The sequence below is a fragment of the Odocoileus virginianus genome, unplaced genomic scaffold, assembly GCF_023699985.2.
Source record: "Odocoileus virginianus isolate 20LAN1187 ecotype Illinois unplaced genomic scaffold, Ovbor_1.2 Unplaced_Scaffold_26, whole genome shotgun sequence".
Taxonomy (NCBI): domain Eukaryota; kingdom Metazoa; phylum Chordata; class Mammalia; order Artiodactyla; family Cervidae; genus Odocoileus; species Odocoileus virginianus.
In genome coordinates, this window is record NW_027224288.1 from 5,053 (window position 1) to 29,114 (window position 24,062).

A 24,062-nucleotide genomic window follows, 5' to 3' on the forward strand; every position below is an offset into this window, starting at 1 on the left:
GTTTGACCTCGTAGCACAGAATGAAGCAGGGCAATGGCTAACAGAGTTTTTCCAAGAAAAAACACTGGTCATAGCAAGCATCCCCTTCCAACAACACAAGAGACGACTATACACGTGGACATCACCATATGGTCAATAATGAAATCAGATTGATTATATTTTTTGCAGATGAACACAAGAGTTCTATACAGTCAGCAAAAACGAGACCAGGAGCTGACTGTGGCTCAAATGATGAACTCCTTATTGGAAAGGTCAGACTTAAATTGAAAAAGATAGGGAAAACCATTAGACCATTCAGGTATGACCTAAATCGAATCCCTTATGATTATACAGTGGAAGTGACAAAGAGATTAAAGAGATTAAATCTGATAGACAGAGTGCCTGAAGAACTATATATGGAGATTCATAACACTGAACAGGAAGTGGTAATCAAAACCATCCCCAAGAGAAAGAAATTCAACAAGACAAAATAGCTTTCTGAGGAGGCCTTACAAATACCTGAGGAAAGGAGAAAAGTGAAACACAGCGCAGAAAAGGAAAAGTACACCCATCTGAATTCAGAGTCCCAAAGAATAGCAACGAGAGACAAGAAAGCATTTCTGAGTGAACAATACAAACAAATAGAGGGAAACAATAGAATGGGAAAGACTAGAGATCTCTTCTAGAAAATTAGAGATACCAAGGAAACACTTCATGCAAAGATGGACACAATAAAGGACAGAAATGGTATGGACCTAACAGAAGCAGAAGATATTAAGAAGAGGTGGCAAGAATACACAGAAGAACTACACAAAAAAGATCTTAATGACCCAGATAACCATGATGATGTGATCATCACCTAGAGCCAGACATCCTAGAGTGTGAAGTCAAGTGGGCCTTAGGAAGCATTACTACAAACAAAGCTAGTGGAGGTGATGGAATTCCAGCTGAGCTATTTCAAATCCTAAAAGATAATACAGTTAAAGTGCTGCTCTTAATATGACAGCAAATTTGGGAAACTCAGCGGTGAACACAGGATTGGAAAAGGTCAACTTTCATTCCAGTCCCAAAAAAAGGCAATGTCAAAGAATGTTCAAACTATTGCACAATTGCAGTCATCTCACACTCTAGCAAAGTAATACTGAAAATTCTCCAAGCTAGGCTTCAGCACCATGCTAACTGAGCACATCCAGATGTTCAAGCTGGGTTTAGAAAAGGCAGAAGAACCAGATATAAAAATTGTCAACATCCACTGTATCATACAAGGAGCAAGAGAATTCCAGAAAACATCTACTTCTGTGCAGAGTACACTATGTGAAATGCTGGGCTCGAAGAAGCACAAGCTGAAACCAAGATTGCTGGGAGAAATATCAATAACCTTAGATAAGCAGATGACACCACCCTCTGGCAGAAAATGAAGAATAACTAAAGAGCCTCTTGATGAAAGTGAAGGAGGAGAGTGAAAAAGTTGGCTTAGAACTCAGCGTTCAAAAACGAAGATCATGGCATCCGGTCCCATCCCTTCCTTGAAGATAGATAGGGAAACAATGGAAACAGTGACAGACTCTATTCTTTGGGCTCCAAAATCACTGCAGATGGTGATTGCAGCTATGAAATTAAAAGACACTTGCTCCTTGGAAGAAAAAACTACTTCCAACCTAGACAGCATATTAAAAAGAGACATTACTTTATGAACAAATGTTCATGTAGTCCAAGCTACAGTTTTTCCAGTAGTCATGTGTGGATGTGAGAATTGGACCATAAAGAAAGCTGAGCACCAAAGAATTGATGCTTTTAAACTGTGGTTTGGAGCAGACCCTTCAGAGTTCCTTGGACAGCAAGAAAATCAAACCAGGTATTCCTAAAGTAAATCAGTACTGAATGTTCATTGGAAGGACTGATGCTGAAGCTGAAGCTCCAATAACTTGGCCACCTGATGTGAAGGACTGACACATTGGAAAAACCTTCATGCTGGGAAATATTGAGGAAAGTAGGGAGAGAAGGGGACGACAAAAGATGAGATGGTTGGATGGTATCACTGACTCGATGGACTTGAGTTGGAGCAAGCTTCAGGTGTTGGTTATGGACAGGGAAGCCTGGCATGCTGCAGTCCATCAGGTCACAGAGAGTTGGATAGGCCTGAGTGACTGATCTGAACTGAACTGAATATGAACACAAGGTGGTGCTCTAGCACCGTGATTTCTGTCCCCACCAGCGAGGCTGCAATTATCTCAGACACACATTAGGGAAGCGCCCAGTAAAAACCAGGAAACCTCCTCAAATAGGTGATTACAGATACAAGCCAACTGGACCTAATATGTACAGAACATGTCCTGAACACCACCCAACAATCGCAGAATATGCATTCTTCTCAAGAGTACACGGAGCCTTCTCTGAGATAGACCAGGTGTTAAAACACAAAAGAAATCTGAACAAATTTAATAAGATTGAAATTATACAAGGTATTTTTTCCAACCAAAGTGGAATAAAACAAGTAATCAACAGCAGAAATAAAATAGAAAATCTATAAATATGTGAAATTTAACACAGTCATAAACAACCAATGGTTCTAAGGAAAAAAAAAAAAAAACACAAACAGGGCTTCCCAGGTGGTTCAGTGGTAAAGAATGCCTGCCAATGCAGGAGACATGGGTTCGATCCCTGGTTCAGGAAGATCCCACACGCTGTGGAGCAACTAAGCCCATGCACCACGTCTACTGAGGCTGTGTTCCGGAGCCCAGGAGCTGCAGCTGCTGAAGTCTGTGCCCCCGACAGCCTGTGTCCACAACAAGAGAAGCCCCTGCAGTGAGACACCACACACCACAGCCAGAGCAGCCCCCACATACCACAGCCGGAAAAAAGACTGCACAGCAGGGAAGACCCAGCACAGCCAAAACAAATAAAAATCTTAAGAAATTTGAAAGAATTTAGAAAAATATATGGAGACACATGAAAGTAAGTATACAATATACCAAGTTGATGGTATGCAACAAAAACAGTACTATATGAGAAGTTTATTGCAGTAAACACTGTTATTAAATAAAAGAAAAATCTCAAATCAAAAATCTAAACTTACGTCTCAAGGAACAAGAAAAAGAAGAACAAATTAAGCCCAAACTACACAGGAAAAATGGGGACAATGAAGATGAAAACAGATATAAATAGAGAATTTTTAAAAATGGAAAGAAGTCAACAAAACCAAGAGCTGATTTTTGAAAAGCTCAACAAAATTGACAATCTATTAGCTAGACTAAGAAAAAAGGGCAAAACCTTGCAAATGATGTCACAGAAATAAAAATAATATCACAGAAATAAACTGCTATGAAAAATTATATGTCAAAAAACTAGATTATGTTGGAGAAATAGATAAATTCAAAGAAACATACAACTTACCAAGGATGATGAAGAAATTAAAACTCTGGACAGATGTATGACTAGAGAGATTGAAGCATTAATCAAAAGCCTTTCAACAATGGAAATCCTAGATAAAATTCATTAGGGAATTCTATCACACATTTTAAAAAGAAGAGGAGGAGACACTCCCAAACTCATTCGATAAGGTCAGCATTACCCTTACATAAGAACCAGACAGAGAAAACAAATGACCAATATCCCTGATGAATTTTGACCAAAAAATAATCATAAGAATAATAATACACAAATACTAGCAAATTAACAGCATAGTAAAAGGATTATACATCATAGCCGGGTTGCATTTATACCTAATGTAAAGATGGTTCTATATACGAAAATCAATCAATGTACTAAACCACAGTAACAAAAGGAAGATAAAAAACTAGATTATCATATCAATTGATGCAGCAAAAGTTTTTGACTAAATTAAATACCTTTTATAAAAAGAAACACTCAGCAAACTAGTAATAGCAGGAAACAATCAGAACATAATAAAAACCACATGGGAAAAACGTGCAGCTACCATCACACTCTATGGGGAAAGACTGACAGCTTCCCCTCTGAGGTGAGAAAGAAGGCAAGGACATCCGCTATCACTGCTTCTATTCAACATAGAACTAGATGTTCCAGCCAGAAACATCCAATAAGAAAAAAGAAATAAATGGCATATACATTTGTAGAGAAGAATTAAAATGAGCCTGTTCATAGGTGATATAATCCTATTTGTTAAAATAAAAAAACAGAAAGACCTTAATGACTCCAGAAAAAAAAAAAGAAAAAAACAGAACTAGTAATCAAATTTTTGCAGGATACAAAACAGCACTCAAACATCAGTGTGTTCCAATAAAACAACCAGGACCAATTCACAGGGAAATTAGGAAAACAATTTCATTTACTGAAGCCTCTGGAAAGATGAAATATTTAGGAATAAACTTCACCAAGGAGTTGAAAAACTTGTACACTAAAAACTACAAAACATTGTCAAAAGAAATCAAAGAAGATACAAATAAATGGAAAGACAGCAGGTAGATTGGAAGACTTAATATGGTTAAAATATTCTTACAACATGGATATAAAATACCATGAACAGTTGGTACCTTTATCATAATCAAGTTATTTAGTGTTCAAACTATACAAAGAATGGCATATTTCCTACTTGTTCTGCACCTCCCTTTTAATGCATCAACTATCATGTGGCTACATTTCTATGAATTTATAAAAAGTTTCTTAATCATATTTTATAACTGCTTTGTATTCTATGGTATACCATGATATATTTTATTCTATACCTTTTGCTTAAAAAACAATATTGTCATATATTAGTAAACTAACTAGTAGTAAACTATAGTCATATATATCAGAAAATTAGTCATTTTATACCTGAAAAGCTTTATCTATAGAATAAATCTCTAGATCTATTAGCGAAAAGAATATGTGTGTTTGCAGTTTTTATTGATATTGCAAAAAGAATTTGTGCATTTGTAGTTTTTATAGGTATTGCAAAAATTTTACCATAAATGTTGTACCGATTTATTCTCCCAACAGAAATGTGTGAACATATTGATTAGCTGTATTTTTGATCCACAAAATTTAACCTAATTTTTAAAATATTTTCAATACAATAAATAAAAGGAGATGTTTCAATGTGTTTCAAATAAATAAAAGTTAAATGTTAAACATTTCTTCATGCATTTAACAACTATATACTTTCATTCACAGGCTTTGAGTATTCCTTGGTTTCTTGGTAAATGACATTGATTGAATATGAAATTTTATAAATACAAATTGTATAGTCTTCAGAGGTATTTGGAAATTCCTATGAAGGTTTTTCAACCTGATTATTGGATATATGCTTGAAATAGCCCAGTTTATATACTTGGTTGGATCATTCTTCATTTTTTGTGTTGTTATGAGTATACATCAATCTTTTTATTGGCCCCTGGCCACTGGAAGTATACATTTCAATAAGATTCTTACTTATAAAGATATTATAGTTTGTGGAAAGATAATTAAAACAGAATGATAAATCCTACAAAGTTATCTCAACAATATACAGGATTATAGAAAAATTGCCTAATCCAGAATTGGGGAAACAGGAAAGTCCCTACTAAAGGTCAATCCTTACTGTAAAGGAAAACATAACCAGTAAAATAATGAAAGGAGGGCATTCATTAAAGTGGCATTCAGCAGCATTTGCTATTGCTCAAAGTCAAGAAAATATGTTTTGAATTTAAGAAACGTAAACCAAAAATATTCTTTTAATTTCAGAAGTTGAAGTAGTCTTAGAACTAGTTTTGCACATCAGTCAAGTAGGTAGGTTTGTGAAAGATGAGGCTGGAGAGACGCATGGAAGTTGAGAGGCTGGAGTTTACCCTGAAAATCCACTCAAGGATTATAACCACCCAAGACACAGAATCAGGCAGTTTAAGAAAAGATATTAACTCAGCAAAGACTGAAGAATGAATTGGAGCAGTGATAACCATGGCAGAAACAATGCAAGAAAAGCATCATGGATGATTGGATGTGAGGAATCAACTAGAGGTCCATGGAAGACATTGCCAACCAGACAAGGTTTACCTGCAATGCATGCATTTGAAAGTCTGGAGTTTCCTGGAAGTAGCTTTCTGAAACAAGGAAAATATAAAACTTCCCACCACTTGAAGGCACATGAGATACATAATTACCATATAACAGCACTTAGGAGCACAAAAAAGTTGGCTAATTTAGAACTGGGGTCACAGGGAAGCATCTAGACTGGAGTGTTGAACACAGAGGACCCCAAATTTAGAGATCTATGAAGTGGTATCATTAGGGATGGAACTGATATTTTTTTGAGGCAAGAAGGTACAATGAACATTCTGTAAACAGAATAAAGGTATATTTTGCTTATCATATAGTGAACTTTTCAGAGGTCACAATCAAAAGATTATGGAGAGTAGTGTACAGTGAGAGACTGGGTTCTGGGAAGAGAATCAAAGAGCATTTTGAGAAAGAGGGGAAAAATAGGTGACCTGAATGGGGACAATACAATGGGCTAACAGCAGAGAAAACAAGGAGGTAAACAATGCAAAGTAATTAGCCTCAAACATTCAGATAAAATTTGACACTAGAGCAGCAAAGAATTGATGCTTTTTTTTTTTTTTTAGCATATGACATGATACATCATGATTTCCTTAATTTCTCTGAGAGGTGTTTAAGTAAGTATTTCTGATTTTAGGAAATTAAAACATTCTCTTTTCATATAAAGTCTCAAAAAAAGAAATCTTTTTAATGGTAGATGCCAGGGCTAATAATTGTTACATGAAAATTGAGTCAACAAATCACACCAATAAACATAACCTTGTGTTTTTTTTTTTCTTTTTAAGGCGAAAGCAACAACAATCAAAGAAGCCCTAGCCAGATGGGTGAGTTTATGAGTTTTTACTTCTAGAAACCGTATTAAGATAATTTTTGGACAGTTATTTTTTTTTTAATTTACAGTATTTTATTGGTTTCGGGTGTAAAGCATAGTGATTCATTATTTTTGCAGATTATACTCCATTAAAAATTATTACAATATAATGGCAATAAATGCTTTTGAACTGTGGTGTTGGAGAAGACTCTTGAGAGTCTCTTGGACAGCGAGGAGAAGAAACCAGTCAATCCTAAAGGAAGTCAGTCCTGAATGTTCATTGGAAGGACTGATGCTGAAGCTGAAGCTTCAATACTTTGGCCACCTGATGCAAAGAACTGACTCACTGGAAAAGACCCTGATGCTGGGAAAGACTGAAGACAGAAGGAGAAGGGGACAACAAAGGATGAGATGGTAGGATGGCATCACCAACTCCATGGACATGAGTTTGAGCAATTTCTGAGTGATGGTGATGGACAAGGAAGCCTGGCGTGCTGCAGTCCATGGGGTCTCAAAGAGTCGGACATGACTGAGTGGCTGAACTAACTCCTACATTGCAGGTGGACTATTTACATCTGAACCACCAGTGAAGCCCACTCAAAAAATGCTAATGGAGATGTCAACTGAGGATTCAGTCAGAAGTTAGAAGTTTGGCAAAATCATCAGGAAGTCTGGACTTGGTGTTGCACATGTTTGTTTTTAAAGAGTTCTCAGGGATAAATGAAGCCCACCCTCAGCTGAAAACCTGTTTCACTGATAATTCTGTAACTATCTTTATTAATAAAATAGAGCATCTCATTTAACCATTGAAATTTTACAAAGCTTTATTTCCTGTTTGTGCACTAAGAGAACTGCATTTTCCAACTCTGATTGAACTAATAAGGCTATGAAATTTCTGAGTTTTCTGTATATCATCCGGATCAGAGTCCAGTGTGGAGAGAGAAATTACTTTGATTTATTTTAACAGAGAAATATTTTTAAACATATTAACTCAGTGTAAGATTATTGGCAACTGAAAAGGGGAAAAGTGAACTTACTTTGGAAGGAGCAATTGCAGGAGGCAGCTGTGACATCTACATCTGGACAAGCAGATGTCGAGCCTAGAAGCCTGGGGAAGGGGCCCTGGGCTGCTGAGACGCTACCCTCAGGGAAGGCACCGTGCTTGGCTCCGGGTGGCATCTCTGAGTTTGGGGAAGGCACTGCAGGGACAGGGACTCAGACCTCTGAGCTGACATGTGGAGGGAGCTGCATTGAGATTAGTCCTGCTGTGTTATTAGTGGAAAGGCTGCAAGCTGGATTCAGATGCTGACACGAAAAACGCTGCAGCTGCTCTGAGTTATGTGAGTCCCTCAGTCGTGTCTGACTCTCAGCAACACCATGGACTGTGGCCTGCCCAGCTCCTCTGCCCATGGGATTCTCCAGGCAAGAATACTGGAGTGGGTTGCCATTTCCTTCTCCGGGGGATCTTCCTAACCCATGGTTTCAACCCACATGTCCTGCTTTGGCAGGCAGATTCTTTACTGCTGAGGCTCCAGGGAAGCCATTGATGATTTTATATATATGTAAAATGTATCTACTACAAAGACTCCCCCAAGGGCAAAGCTCAAAAGCCTCAATCCTCAATGGATAAACAAGGTCATACTGTATTGCACAGAATTGTATTTAATGACCTGTGATAAACCATAATGCAAAGAATATAAAAGATGTATGTATAACTGTATTTCAATACCAAAATCAGATTGATTATATTTTTTGCAGCCGAAAATGGAGAAGCTCTATAGAGTCAGCAAAAATAAGACCAGGAACTGCCTGGCTCAGATAATGAACTCCTTATTACCACAATCAGACTTAAATTAATGAAAGTAGGTAAAACCATTAGACCATTCAGGTATGACCTAAATCAAATCCTTTGTGATTATACAGTGAAGTGACAAATAGATTCAAGGGATTAGATCTGATAGACAGAGTGCCTGAAGAACTATGGACTGAGGTTTGTGACATTGTACAGGAGGCAGTGATCAAGACCATCCCCAAGAAAAAGAAATGCAAAAAGGCAAAATGGTTGTCTGAGGAGGCCTTAACATAGCTGAAAAAAAGAAGAGAAACAAAAGGCAAAGGAGAAAAGGAAAGATAAGCCCATCTGAATGCAGAGTTCTGAAGAAAGGCAAGGAGAGATAAGAAAGCCGTCCTCAGTGATCAATGCAAAGAATTAGAGGGAAAAAATAGGATGGGAAAGTCTAGAGATCTCTTCAAGAAACTTAGAGATGCCAAGGGAACATTTCATGCAAAGATGGGCACAATAAAGGACAGAAATGGTATGGACCTAACAGAAGCAGAAGATATTAAGAAGAGGGGGCAAGAATATACAGAAGGAGTATACCAAAACAACCTTAATGATTCAGATAACCATGAGGGTGTGATCATGAGTCACCTAGAGCTAGACATCCTGGAATGCGAAGTCAAGTGGACCTTAGGAAGCATTACTACAAAGATAGTCGAGGTGATGGTATTCCAGTTGAGCTATTCCAAATCCTAAAAGATGATGCTGTGAAAGTGATGCACTCGATATGCCAGAAAATTTGGAAAACCCAATAGTGACCACAGGACTGGAAAAGGTAAGCTTTTATTCTAATCCCAAAGAAAGGCAATGCTAAAGAATGTTCAAACTACTGCACAATTGCACTCATCTCACATGTTAATAAAGTAATGCTCAAAATTCTCCAAGCGAGGCTTCAACAGTATGTTAACTGATAACTTCCAGATGTTCAAGCTGGATTTTCAAAAAGCAGAGGAACCAGAAATCAAGTTGCCAACATCTGTTGGATCATCAAGAAAGCAAGAGGGTTCCAGAAAAACATCTACTTCTGCTTTATTGTCTATGCAAAGCCTTTGACTGTGTGGATCACAATAAACTGTGGAAAATTCTGAAAGAGTTGGGAATACCAGACCACCTGACCTGCCTCCTGAGAAATCTATTTGCAGGTCTAGTATAAACAGTTAGAATCAGACATGGAACAATGGACTGGTTTTAAATTGGGAAAGGAGTATGTCAAGGCTGTATATTGTCACTGTGCTTTTTTAACTTACATGCAGAGTACATCAAGCAAAATGCTGGGCTGGATGAAATACAAGCTTGAGTCAAGATTGCCGGGAGAATATATCAATAATCTCAGGTAAGCAGATGACACCACTCTTATGGCAGAAAGTGAAGAGGTACTGAACTGCCTCTTGATGAAAGTGAAAGAAGACAATGAATAAGCTGTCTTAAGACTCAACATTCAAAAAACGAAGATCATGGCGTCTGGCCCCATCACTCCATGGCAAATATATGGGGAAACAATGGAAACAATGAGAGACTTTATTTTCTTGGGCTCCAAAATCTCTTGAGATTGTGACTTCAGCCATGAAATTAAAAGATCCTTGCTCCTTGGAAGGAAAGCTAAGGAAAGCCTAGACAGTGTACTGAAAACCAGAGACATTATTTCGCTGAAAAAGGTCTGTCTAGTCAAAGCTATATTTTTTCCAGTAGTCATTTTTGATGTGAGAGTTGGACCATAAATAAGGCTGAACATTGAAGAATTGATGCTTTTGGACTGTGGTGTTGGAGAGGACTCTTGAGAGTCCCTTGGAGATTCCAAGGAGTCCCAAGGAGATCAAACCAGTTAATCCTGATAGAAATCAATCCAGAATATTCATTGATGCTGAAGCTGAAGTTCCAGTGCTTTGGCCACCTGATGAGAAGAGTTGACTCATTTGAAAAGACCCTGATGCTGGGAAAGATTTAAGGCAAGAGGCCAAAGGGAAGACAGAGGGTGAGACAGTTGAATGGCATCACTGACTCAACAGACATGAGTTTGAGCAAGCTCTGGGAGATGGTGAAGCCCAGGGAAGCCTGAAATGCTGCAGCCCATGGGGTCGCAAAGAGTCAGACATGGCTGAGCAACTGAACAACAACAATAACAAAAAGCAAACTGTGGACTGAATGAGGGCAGTCATCTTGTTTAGTTCACCCTCATGACCAGGGTCCAGTGCTCTGCTGTGTACATAGGTGGTTCTGGGGGAAATGAAAAAGACGATTAATAAGTGAATTCAGCAAGTATTTACTGAATTCACATCACACTATTTCCCCAGAATCCTATAGTGAACAACTAGATATGATTTCAGGCTTCAAAGAGCTTCACATTTTCTATCTTCTCTCTTAGAGCCTCTCATGGTAACACAAAAGGTAGCACCCCTGACAAATGAAATGTTCATGGAATAAAAATTGAGAATGTGCTTATGATGTTATCAGAGCCATCGAGAGGATGAGACAGTAAAAGCTCTGAAAATTTCACTTGCAACCTCTTTACTTTTTCCTTCTATCACAGCATAAATATCCTCACACGCTTCCAAGTTACTCTTGCTTGTTTCCTATTTTTATTCCACTAGGAGGTGAGTTGGTAGTACCACACGTCAGCCTGGCCCTTTGGACGTCAAAGCAGAAACTTCTCATCAGACAGACTTTTGGCCTAAGATGTTTTCCTCCCTTATTCCTTCCATGTATCATTCTCTCTGTGCCCACAATGCTCTTGTCTCTAGAAATAATCCATTCTTTGAGATAGTAATGGACATTGTGTGGGTGGGGTGCTGAGCAAGGGAGTGGAGTGACTGATGGAAGGTGTGTAATTTGATGTGTCAAGTATGATTCTGACTGGGCAATATGCGAGCAGGACTCTGAAATAAAGGGACTGAGAAAGTTGTGCCAAACTCTGAATGGAAGATATTCCAAGCACAATAAACGAAGAGCAGAATGGAGTACTCAAGTGAGAATGTGGACCTCTTTGAGGAACAACCAAGAGGACCGTTGTGGGATGAGCCCTGCTGGTTGTTGAAATAAAACACAGCCCATTTCCCTGTGGCCTGAGCTCTTGCTGAGCTGTGCTGAGACCCTCCCAAACCTTTTTCTTTTCCTTTTTTTGATGGTGGTAGTGCACTTTTAAACATTGAAGAATAAATGACATACACACTTCCTTTTCTTACAAAAGCTTCAGATGCTGTCATCAGGCCATAGTAGGATTTAATCCATGTTTCCAGCTGTGAATGTTTGTGATTTTCTAAGAAACTACAGGACAGCCTTACCTTGAATGAAAAGGCAATCCTGAGACTCTAAAGGCAAGCTGATTGCTTCAAGCCACTCAGATATGTTTCTGGCCTAGTTACCCAACTTGTTCGCAGACTTTTTCAAGAACTTACAAATTTAAATCCAAAACAGAATAAAACACAGCTCAAGTCTTTACATTAAAATAAAGTAGAAATCTTGAGCCCTCTCCCTTCACAATCCAGCCAATCAGCACATCCTTCATATTTAACTTCCTAAATATCTCCCTTACGTAGTCTCCTGGCAAATGAGTCAGACATTCTAGTAGGTCCTAGGAGAAGTAAGGGGCTTCCCTGGTGGATCAGATGGTAAAGAATCTCTTGAATGTGGGAAACCTGGGTTCAATCCCTGGGTCCAGAAGATCCCCTGGAGAAGGGAGCATTAATACAAGAGGCTCAGTCATCATAATGAGATGCCTATGTTATTGCAAGTGTATATATATATATATATTTCCCCCCAATTTTATACCATTCTCCCCTTTTTTTGTTGTTGTTTTGTTTTCTGAAAACACTGATTTGATCACATCTTGATCCTGTGTAGAACCTTCTTTTGTAGAACCTTCTTGGTTTGTGGAACCTTCTTGGTTTGGAAGATAATGTCCAAATTCTTCAGCACAGACTGAAATGTCTTTAATTCTGGTCTTGACCTTGCCTCCAAATGAAGTTTCTAGCTCTTCTTCCCCAGCTGTGTTTATATTCTAGCACAATGGTTCTCAAATTAGGCTACTATTGCAATCAACATGGGAGCAAGAATACTCATGCCCAAGTACCATCCCAGAAAAATTATACCAGAGTGATTCTGAGTGCAGGCTGGATGGCAATATTAAATGTTCTCTGTATGGGTCTAATGTGCATTTGGCTGAAGGTGGTTGAAATGTATCCTTACTGCATGTTTTTATTTCTTTTGGCCAGTTAGCCTAATTTCCAGATGTACTAATTCTTGATCAAATAAAAAGGGAATGTAAAAATACCACACTGAGCATATTATTTCTCAAACACCCACAGGTCTGTAGGATCACAAGTGTTTTAAGTCATCTTAGAACAATCTTATGCACCTTCTCAATCTGGCAGCTTCCTATTTATATTTCAAAATGTAACTTAAGTACAGACACAGAGCACAGACTTGCGGTTGGTGAGGGAAGGGAGGAGAAGGAAGGATTGGGAGTTTGGGATTAGCAGATGCAAACTATTATATACAGGATGGATAAACAACAAGGTCCTGTATAGCACAGGGAACTATATGTGACATCTTGTGGTAAACGTTATGGAATAGAATATGGAAAAGAAAATATGTTTGTATAATTAAATCACTTTTCTGCACACCAGAAATTAGCACAACAGTGTAAGTCAACTATGTTTCAATTTTTTAAAAAAAAGATAGCTTGATATGCCCACAGGGCAGTAGTAATTCCTGATTCTAAACACCATGGCACTTTGAATTTATCTCTCTTAGGACACTCTAGAAAGATTCTGGTGCATCAGCTTACCCCCTGCACAGCTAAATTTCATCTACTTAAGGACAAGGAACCAGCCATGTTTTATCTGCTTATCTGCCCTGCTCCTCTTGAGAAGGATAACCAGTGAGATAGAAGGTAAATCAGAGGACCATGGAATCCCAAAGCCAGTGGAAGAAGATTTTTGAAAAAGAAATAATTACTTTGTTAAATGTGGCTGCTAAAAGGTTGGAGGAGATGAGAATCAATACTTGATAATTAGATTTAGAATGTGGAAATTATTAGTGCCTGAGAGAGGTGATAAAGTATGTATGGATTTCAGAGGTGACTGCCTGGATGTTAATCCCACCTCCACTTCTTACAGCTACTTTTCAGACTGTTCTGAGGATTAGAAAAACAGCTACACAGTCTTATAAAATGCTTGAGATGTAGCAAGTTGTATAACAGCATGAGCTGTTATTAGCAATATTTTTATGTAAGCAGTTTCACTGGAGCAGACAGGATAGAACAGTACCTGGAGTACATTTGAGAGAGATTTGGAGGAGAGAAAGGAGGATATGCATTCTTTTGAAGAATATTACCAAGAAGGAAAGAGGAGAAATGAGTTAATAGCTGGAGGCAATATTAAATCAAGAGAGAGTTTTTAGTTTTAAGAGACGGGAAAAACACCATGGTTGCTTACTAAGGGGATTGGTTCGGTGCAGGAGAAAGTTAGTGAAATTACTGAAATGATGTCCTGGAGGAGATGGAAAAAAAGCATAGGAATCAGTGCACACATGGAAAGAGTAGACTTGGAAGGACCAACAGTTTATCTTTGGTCATAGATGGCAAAGAAGAGACCGTGATTCCTGAAACCTCAGAGCACAAGAATGGAAGGTGGATAGATGTGATGGGGGAAAATTGTGTTGAAGTTTGTTTCCAATTGTTTTGATTTTCATAATGAGATGGAAGGTGGAATCATCAGCTGATGAGAGAGAGGTTAGTGGAGATTTTCAGAGAGAGCTGGAGATGTGAAACACTTGCTTGGAAGAGTGGGAGTGACTGGTTGAGGGGACTGTATCAGAACTGCCAGATGGCATTACAGTTATCCATCACACTTGTCATAACAGGCTTGACTCTGAGCTACTGGAGGGCAAAATTTATGCTGACTAAGTATCTGGTAGAAAATAAGCATTCAGAAATGTTTTAGTAGGCTCTGAAGATACCTATAACACAATCAATATTCAAGCCTCCTGGTGTGATAGAGTAATGCACTCCAGAGAGTTCTACGCATTCTAATCCCCAGAATTAGCAATTATGTTACTTTACACGGAGCAAAAAGAATGTTGCACATTGGATTAAGTTTGAGATAGTGAGATTATTCTCAATTACCTAGATGCGTTTTGTACACAAATCTTCCTGGAGTCAAAATGGTGTTATGTCCTGATTAACCCATTGTAAGTTGCAAATGCTGTAAGTCAAAATGCACGTATTTCAAAATATGCCTAATCTATTGAACATCTCAGCTTAGCTTTGTCTACCTAAACAACCAAGAACACTTACATGAATCTACTGTTGGGCAAAATCATCTAACACAAAACTTATTTATAATAAAAGTGTTGTCTGTCTCATGAAATTCATCGAATACCACACCAAAAATGAAGAACAGAATGGTGTATGGGTACAGCATGGGCTGTTCATCCTTGTGATCACGTGACTAACTGCTGCTGCCCAGTTTTGCAACAGGGTATCTTAATTCTTATCACTACCCTGAAAAAAGATCAAAATTCAAAAAAGTCTGCCAAAGAATTGATACTTTCAAATTGTAGTGCTGGAGAAGACTCTTGAGCATCCTTTGGACCGCAAGGAGATCAAACCAGTCATTCCTAAAGGAAATCGACCCTGAATACTCTTTGGAAGGGCTGATGCTGAAGCTGAAGCTCCAATACTTTGGCCACTTGATGCAAAGAACTGACTCACTGGAAAAGAATTTGATACTGGGAAAGATTGAAGGCAGGAGGAGAAGAGAGTGACAGAGGATGAGAAGGTTGAATGGCATCACTGATTCAATGGACATGAGTTTGAGCAACTCCAGGAGATAGTGAAGGACAGAGGAGGCTTGTGAGTTGGACATACCTTAGCTGCTGAACAACAACAACAATGTGGTTTCTACAGAATGCATATTGCTTTAACATCATAAAGCTGAAAAATTCTAAATGGAGCCGTAAGTCAGGGAACATCTGTAATCACAGAGGTTCATCATTAGAAGGAGGTAAGAGGTGCTGGGGGATGGAAGCAGAGGTTGGATGATACATTTGATGATGGAGGGAAAGACCAGGAGCCAACAAGTGCAGGCAGCTCCAGCAACTAGGAAGGGCCAGGAAGTGTATTCTCCCCTGAAGCCTAGTCGAGGCACATACCTTGATGTTATCCCTTTAAGACTCATGTGGACCTCTGGCTTCTAGAACTATCAGGTAATAAGTTTATGCTGTTTTAAGCCAAGAAGCTTGTGGTAATTTGTTTCAGCACCAGTAGGAATTAATAGACATGATGATTAAATTGATTATTCCTTTTACTGTAAACAGAACACTCTCCACTTCTATAAAGGGGCTGGAACCACCCCTAGGAGCTATCGTTGTTCTGAGGGCAAAATTTCTATCTCATTTCCACATAAACACTGAGATAGCTTTCTTTTGCCTTCTATTAGCCCATCATTTGATCTTCAAGTTGGAGTATAATGAATTTCATGATGATGATATAGAAATGTGACACGGTTATGTCTTCATGTCCTGAGTGGTTATAATATAACAAAAGCCCCAGCATTATGGACATGTTTCAGTTGAGTTGTAAATAACATTAGATGTAGTTTCAATTTTATATACATGATAGCAATTCCCTTTGTGCTTCAAGCTCAGAAACCATCTGAGAAATGCATGCAGGTAGATTCAAATTTGGGAAAATATTGGCAGCCATCTAATAACGTCTTGCACAGTCAGTTGTGAAAGTGACTTACAGTGCCAAAATATATTACACACACGAAAATATTTAACATTTCTGGACATATCATGAATCATAAAGCAATGGATATTTTATTTTTGATGCCATGAAATGCATCTGCAGCTTTATGGCCCTCCTAAGTAATAATCTGGATTGCCTATCAGAAGAGAAAACCAGAGTTGTTTACAAAGAAAAGCCTTACCCGGTAACTCAAGGTGTCACCATTTTATGCAGCAACAAAGTGAATCTGGCAGCAGAAATAATGAAATGAGATAGGCCACACACCTGAAATCTTATATTTCATATAAAGAAATATTTGTAAAAAACTATTTATAGACATCTATAGGTTTACTGAAATAGAATTCATATAAATTACGTGGATGATCAGCTAAAGAACTGATTCTGAAAGTCCTTGTAATGATTCCAATCATACATGGCTCCCCAGCTTTTTGCACAAGTCAGGTGTTTGAGCAGCCCTGCCTCTAGCTGACTACCTCTGGGTTTCTCCTTCCCCTCAGTTCCTCTAAAACAGAGCCTGTTCATTCCACAGATTGCATCTCTGTCTGCCATTCCTCTGTGACATAATGGAATCACCCAGCTCGTAAAACACTCTTCACATAAGCCTTCATTTTATTCATAAGATACCAGCATTTTGATCATAAAGCTTATCATTCAGATTAAACAAAAATATGTTTCCCTTGCATTTGGCCTATGACTTCTGTTTATAACTTCCTCACAGAATTTTTTTTCAAGTCCTTTAGCCTTTTCATTTGTACTATGTTCACAACTGACCTTCATTTCCCCATGATTCGTAATTATCGCTGCATTTTATAATCATTGCTTAAGAGGAGAGCAGGGATGCTACAGGAAGAACATGTAGCTTCTGCAGACAACCTCAGGTGTTACTTAGTTGTTTACAGTTCTGAACTTCAGGTTTTTCTTCATGAAAATGGAGGAAGAAGTACAATTCAGGATGCTGAAAGGGAATAACTAAGCTGAAGTGTATGCAAGTCTCTAACACAAAAGTTGGCACATTTGGTGTATACCGTGTTTTCCCTTCTTTCAGTATTTAAAGATATTAGTAGTCAAACAGGAAAAACTGATCATAAACTCCTTATTGCAAAATTTATATTTAATTGAAGAAAATAGGGAAAACCACTAGACCACTCAGGTATGACCGAAATCAAATCCCTTACGATTATATAGTGGACATGACAAATAGATACAAGGAATTAGATCTGATAGACAGAGTGCCTGAAAAACTATGGATGGAGGTTTTTAACACTGTATAAAACCATCCCCAAGAAGAAGAAATGCAAAAAGGCAAAATGTTTGTCTGAGGAGCCTTACAAATGGATGAGAAAAAAAGAAGCAAAACACAAAGGAGAAAAGGAAAGATATTCCTATTGAATGCAGAGTTCCAATGATTAGCAAGGAGAGATAAGAAAGCCTTCCTCAGTGATCAATGCAAAGAAATAGAGGAAAACAACAGAATGGGAAAGACAAGAGATCCCTTCAAAAAGGTTAGAGATACCAAGGGAACATTTCATGCAAAGATGAGAACAATAAAGGACAGAAAAGGTATGGATCCAACAATTCAGTTCAGTTCAGTTCAGTTCAGTCGCTCAGTCGTGTCTGACTCTTTGCAACCCTATGAATCGCAGCACGCCAGGCCTCCCTGTCCATCACCAACTCCCAGAGTTTACTCAAACTCATGCCCATCGAGTCGGTGATGCCATCCAGCCATCTCATTCTCTGTCGTCCCCTTTTCCTCCTGCCCCCAATCCCTCCCAGCATCAGGATCCAACAGAAGCAGATGATATTAAGAAGAGGTGGCAAGAATACACAGAATAACTATAAAAAAGAGAACTTAATGGCCAAGATAACCATGATGATGTAATCACTCCCCTAGAGCCAGACATCCTGGAGTGTGAAGTCAAGTGGGCCTTAGGAAGCATCATTATGAACAAAGCTAGTGTAAGTGATAGGATTCCGCTGAGCTATTTCATATCTTAAAAGATGATACAGTTAAAGTGCTGCACTCAATATGCCAGCAGATTTGGAAATCTCAGCAGTGGCCACAGGACTGCAAAAGGTCAACTTGCAGTTGACCTCGCCTGAAGAATGAAGGATGCTGTATTTGCCTCTGGCAGCATCCATCCAGTAGAAAGTGCAGTAGCTATAACCGTCAACTCAGCCATTTGATTCCTTAGCCCTGTGATTCTCAAACGGACCCTGGAAGTCTTTTATAGCAGAACCATAAGGTCAAAAATATTTTCAAAATAACCCTGAGACACTATTTCTCTTTTCTTCTCTTATTCTCTTGCAAGTATTCAGTGGAGTTTTCCAGAGGCTGTGTGAACATCTTATCCCAATGGATTAAGGGAAGAAGCAAATGGGAGAGTTTAAAGTTCCTTTAAGACTTTATTCAAGAAATTTGCAAAGATGTAAAGCAAGGACCCTCTTCGCACTATGATTTTGAAAAATATAGTTAATGACCATAAAATACATGTTAAAATGTAGCAGGTATGTAATTGCTAATTTTAACTAAATTATTTCGTATTCTTTTTTTTTTTCATTTATTTTTATTAGTTTGGAGGCTACTTACTTTACAATATTGTAGTGGTTTTGGCCATACATTGACATGAGTCAGCCATGGATTTACATGTGTTCCCCATCCTGATCCCCCCTCCCACCTCCCTCTCCATCCCATCCCTCTGGGTCCCCCTGTTACACTGTTGGTGGGAATGCAAACTAGTATTTCATATTCTTGAATGTCTCAGCTTTAATTTCTAATACAGTCATCGAGATAATCTGCAAACACAAAAGTTTTGTGGACTTTGGGGGAGGTGGTCCTCAATAATTACTAATGTAAGAAGGTCCTGAGAAAGTTTTGGAGTGGTCACTTTAGATTTTCTTCTCTTGGTGGATCGATCACTCACAGTCACTCTCATTCCAGTTGAGTCACTTTACTACCCCACTGCTTTCTACTGTAACAAGTCTTGCTAGAGTTCGCTATGAGTATTAAATCATAATACTGCCCTTTGAGCTTGAATATGCTCAGTCGCTACAGATGTGTACAAAGTCCTGTCTTACTAGAAGAGTCCCAGGGCTCTGATCTACATCTGTTAATTCCATGGAGGGCAACAATTGAGAACGGGACCACGGGGCCTTCTCAGTTTCCCTGGATATGAAGGCACTCTTCTCTAATGCCCAGTCTGAATCCTGGACAGTTCATCTCCCTACACATCCTTGGATCCTGTCTCAAAGTCTGTCCCTGAAACCAAGCAGGAGCTGTAGACACCAAAGACTGATTTTCGGCTCACATGCTGCATCTTCCTTCTTCCCTACCATGTTGACACTGGCTCTGACTGTAACATCCTGCTTGAAAGTCATGGCATATGCTAACTACTTCCTGCCAGTTAATTTATCCTAGGGGAAGGCTTATTGTTTTATGCTGATGGACTAGTAGAAGTACAGTCTCTCAAAGAACATTGATTATAAAAATCACTGTGCCCACACTTGTTAACTAGGCCAGAATTGACCTATATTTTTAGAATATCATACTCTGACAGAGGGCTTGGTTTTTGTTATTGCTCACTGTTTGATTGGAGAAGTGGTGTTTCTAGAGCATCTCAAGTCCCATATTCTAGAGCCATGCTGTCCTGTGTGGCTGTTGAGCACTTTGGCTGAGATGTGTTGCAAGAGTAAAACACACACCAGGTTCGGAAGAGAATGGAAGACTCGATTACTCTACTTTCAATCGCATTGTTCTCCTCTTCCTGCTTTCATTCTTCTGTTCCTGCAACCCATTCTCTAGGTACCAACCAGAATGAAACAACAAGTCACCCCTTAAGACTGTCAAGGTCAAAGTAAGTATGGACAAAGGAGTTGAAGGACACCTGACCATTAGACAGAGGAGACAAAGGAGCATGACAGATGAATGCAATGGAAAATTTGGTAAAGTCCAAAGAAAGTCTGGAGTCGAGTCAATAATAATGTGCCAGTGCTGCTTGGTTTTCATAAGCTACTGCAGTCACATTAGATATTAACAGAGAGAAAAATTGGGTTGAGGTACACAAGGACTTCTGTAGTACTTTTTATGTAGCTCTAAAATTATTCCAAAATAAAAAGAGAATTAAAATTAATTTAAGAGCATTCATTAAATTGCAATTATATCATCTCATGTTATCTGTTTCCTTTGATCTCTCACTTTTCCTAAAAAGTAAAGGGGTTCACTTTTCATGCAGTGAAATCTAAGTTTCCTTCATCATTCCCAAACAGGGCCACTGTTCCCATCTCAAAAACTCTCAAACCCTTTACTATTGGCTAGTTTCCTGGGCTCCAATCTTCTCCTTAAATATGTCAGGGTAATTCCTATCTAAGATCCTTTGTATTTACTGATCCTTCTGTCTAGAAATCAAGATGTTGCATGGCTGGCTACTTTCATTTTTCATATCTTAACTATTTCTTCAGAAAATTTTGTCATGATCTTACTACCTTAAATTGCCACCCCATGTGAGGCAGTCAATATCACATGACATTACGATACACATTGTACCTAGTTGCTTAGTTGTGTCCAACTCTCCATGGACTGTAGCCCTCTAGACTCCTCCGTCCATGGGATTCTCCAGGCAAGAATACTGGAGTGGGTACCTATTCCCTTCTCCAGGGATCTTTCTGACCCAGGGATCAAATTCAGGTCGCCTGCATTGGCAGGCGGATTCTTTATTACTGAGCCACCTGGGAAGCCCAGTGATACACATTACCTTTGTTTTTATTTTATAGAACTTATCACAATATGAAACTAAAATTTTCTGCTTACCATCACACTTTAACTTTTCTGTTTCTTCCAACTCAAAAGTGAGCAGAATTGTGTTTATTTTATTCACTGTTGTCTATGCAGCCCCAAGGAAAGTGCTGGTAGATAATAGGACTGTTCTGGTTATTCACCTCTGCATGACGTTCCAGAAGTTACTGACACAGATCAAGCCCCTGGCTTTGTGGGTCAGCAGATCAGTGGGGGTCAGCAGATCAGTGGAGCCCAGCAGGGATGTGTGGAGCTTCAGGTGGAACTGAGCCAACAGCCGGACTGAAACACTCAGTATGTGTCCATCAGTTACACTGTGGTCCAGCAATGCCATTTCTTCTTCATGGGATCCTCTCCCAGGCCTCCTCACAGGAGAGTGGGTTCCAAGAGAAAGCAAGCAGAGACTGCCAGCCCAGTAGACTTGCTCTTCCTTATTCTAGTGGCCCAAGTTTTCATGGGCCAGAATCAAGGAGGGCAAAAGGAAAAGACTTCACCTCTTGATGGAACTGTGACAGGAGCACAATGTGGAGTGGTATGTGGAATGGGTGGTATCTTTGTCCACAGCGGTTCACATGGCAATGCACTCACTTCATATCTGATAGTCTCAGAGTAGCATCCAATTATGGTGCCATGACACCTGCCATATGGCACATGCAGCTTCAGCTAACATGACTGTAACAACTGAGGGTCAAAAATGGGGCAAGTTGGTACTGATGGAACCCTAGCTAGGTTGCCGATAGGAGTTGTGGATTTTATCTGTTTGGACCTCTTTATGGTTCGCTCAAAGCCACCTTCTTAGTGGAATAGACAGAAGCTTCCTGCCAAAGATGGTCTGTGCTTGTATTTAATCAAAGCAGCATAGAGCCAACCCAAAGGGGTGGATAAACAGTGCACAGTCAAGGGATGCTTGCAAAGCAAGTATCCAGGATTTTCAGTGTCAATGGGCAATTTCTTCCACTCAGTTATATAAATCATGAGATTCCCTAAATACATAGACAAGATTTAAAGTACAAAAAGAAAAGTGTTCATGATACAAACATTTATGATTATTCCAAATTAATCGAAAGTAAGAGCAAAAGTTAACCATGAATTTATTTTGCAGTTTTAAAACATGCACTTATTGCACTGGCACATTGCAGTATTTGTTTCTAAGGTCAGAAGAAATGCTTTTCACTTTTCTAATTATAAACAAACTATGCCTTTAGAGCTGGTGAGGTAGTAACTAGAAATCCCCTTTTTGTTCTGTGTGTTGGGGTTGAAAATGAAAATTTCTGTCACATTACTGTAAATACTTTATAATTTAAATTGGTTACTAAGGTGGTAACAATAAACAAAGAAAAAGTTCTTGGCATTTTAGATGTAAAATCTGTGTATGTGTGTATGTCTCTGTTCCTAACTTTGTTGTTTGAATCAAGAGCTTATCCTGGCTTTAGACATAGACTGACATCAAAATATAATTTCTAACGATATGTTCAAGCTTCTAATGGATAGCTAATCTAAAATGCATCTTGTTTAATCTCCCATCCAACTTATAAAACACACAAGCAATTGAAAAAAATAAAATGTTAAAACAGAAACTAATGCAGTATGGATTCAAGCACAATACAATCACAACTAAACACATTGGAAAAGGATACATATTCTGTTCATGTGCACATTTTGATTTTAAATTTCTTTGAAACTGTTTTAGGAGAAAAAAAATCTATTTCTTTCTGGTCATCTTTATTTTATTTCTTTAGGAAACATCAATTGTTTGGCATGAGTGAAATAGATCTTAAATTAGGAGCAGAAAAGTTACAAAGAAAAAGAAGAAAAGATGAGTAAGAGTTTTAAGAAATGGTGATGAACGATACACAATTACTGCTAAGTTACGAAACTATCTGGCTGGGGAAGAAATAAGTGTTCTGCCTTGAAAGTTCCTCCAGGATCCACTAAGAAAAACTTATACACAGAGAATGAAGCAAGGAAAATAACACTTTGTCATTAATGAGGACTTTAGTATACATCCCAGAACAGAGGTCTGGTGAGTTGATCAGTCCCTAAGTATTTCTTATCTTCTAAGCACTGTGTTCAAAGCTAGGATGACAAAACAAGCAATCAACATAGTACCTGGCCTCTTGGAGCTTATAGTTAAGTGGGAAATATACAGATTAGACAAATAGTCTCAGACAATTGAGCAATTCAACCAGTGCCAAGTGCTGCAGGCAAGCTGTATTTGAGGGTCTGTAAATGGTACCTCATTCACCGTGGAGCACTGAGAAGGGGCTTGCAGTGAGGCTGGGGTTTGGAGAGAAAAATAAGAGGTAGGAAGATTGAGAGATGAGTGAAGTCATGGAGGTGGGGGAAAAAAGCATGACAAATTTGAATTTACAGAAACCCAGCAGACAAAGTGAGGGATTGGGGGAACAGAAGGCAAGTCTTCAGAGGGAGGCAAGAATGAAATCACTCTGACTTTGAAAAGGTCTGTAACTTTTTAATTTTGTCTAAAGGTGATAGGAATCTATTGCTCTGGGGAATTGTGTGCCTAGTGGCTTAGTCCTGTCTGATTCCTTGCAACCCCGTGCTACTGTCGCCCAGCTCTTCTGCCCATGGGATTCTCCAGGCAAGAATACTGGAGTGAGTTGCCTGCCCTCCTCCAGGGAACCTTCCTGACCCAGGGAACCTTCCTGACCCAGGGAACCATGTCTCCTGCATCTCCGGCTCTGCAGGTTGAGTTTTTACTACTGTGCCACCTGGGAAGCTCCCATACTACACTGATCTTAGCCAAAAGGCTGAGAAGCAATTCCAGGGAATTACAGGATATGATTTACACTTTACAAGTGGTTTTCTATCTCTAAGAAGGAGAATGAGTTAGCTGAAAAAATGCATGGAAGAGGGGTGAATGTTTAGGCGGCTACTGCAG

At 38.9% G+C, this 24,062-nt stretch overlaps 1 long non-coding RNA gene across 2 annotated transcripts; it reads left to right on the plus strand.

The window, feature by feature from the left end:
* Positions 1 to 6,533: 6,533 nt before the first annotated feature.
* Positions 6,534 to 20,498, plus strand: LOC139033645 (uncharacterized). Of its 2 annotated transcripts, XR_011486171.1 has the most exons (5): positions 6,534 to 6,590; positions 6,759 to 6,797; positions 11,213 to 13,512; positions 18,681 to 18,876; positions 20,171 to 20,498. It is a non-coding gene; the product is annotated as an uncharacterized lncRNA (long non-coding RNA). The 2 variants fall into 2 exon arrangements; XR_011486169.1 differs by lacking the exons at positions 6,534 to 6,590; positions 6,759 to 6,797 and having other exon boundaries at positions 6,905 to 13,512.
* Positions 20,499 to 24,062: the final 3,564 nt, after the last annotated feature.